Source organism: Sinocyclocheilus anshuiensis, unplaced genomic scaffold (assembly GCF_001515605.1).
Source record: "Sinocyclocheilus anshuiensis isolate Anshui unplaced genomic scaffold, SAMN03320099.WGS_v1.1 scaffold1133, whole genome shotgun sequence".
NCBI classification, from domain to species: Eukaryota; Metazoa; Chordata; class Actinopteri; order Cypriniformes; family Cyprinidae; genus Sinocyclocheilus; species Sinocyclocheilus anshuiensis.
The window spans coordinates 622,953-623,297 of NW_015555792.1; positions in this window are offsets into that span (position 1 = coordinate 622,953).

The window sequence follows — 345 nt, forward strand, 5'->3', positions numbered from 1 at the left end:
AATTGCGACAAGACGTCATACTTAATAAAATAGACTGTAGTTCCTAATATGGTGTAATATCTCATTTGTATTCCCTACCACTAGATGGCAGACATGTAGTACTTCGATTCTAGACCAAAGTTACTATTCAAAGTGTTTGAGGAAAGAGCAGAGCAAGTGAGCTATCGTGTCATTGATGCGGAAGCAGTTCAGTTCATAGTGTGTGAGTAAATTGTGAGAATTGTGAGGGAAAATGGCCAAATGGCTAATACAAAGTTGTACCGTGAGGATGTGTTGCAAATGTTATTTGCCGATTCGGACTCGGATCATTTCGACCCTTTGCCCAACGGGGATGGGGGTGGCCGT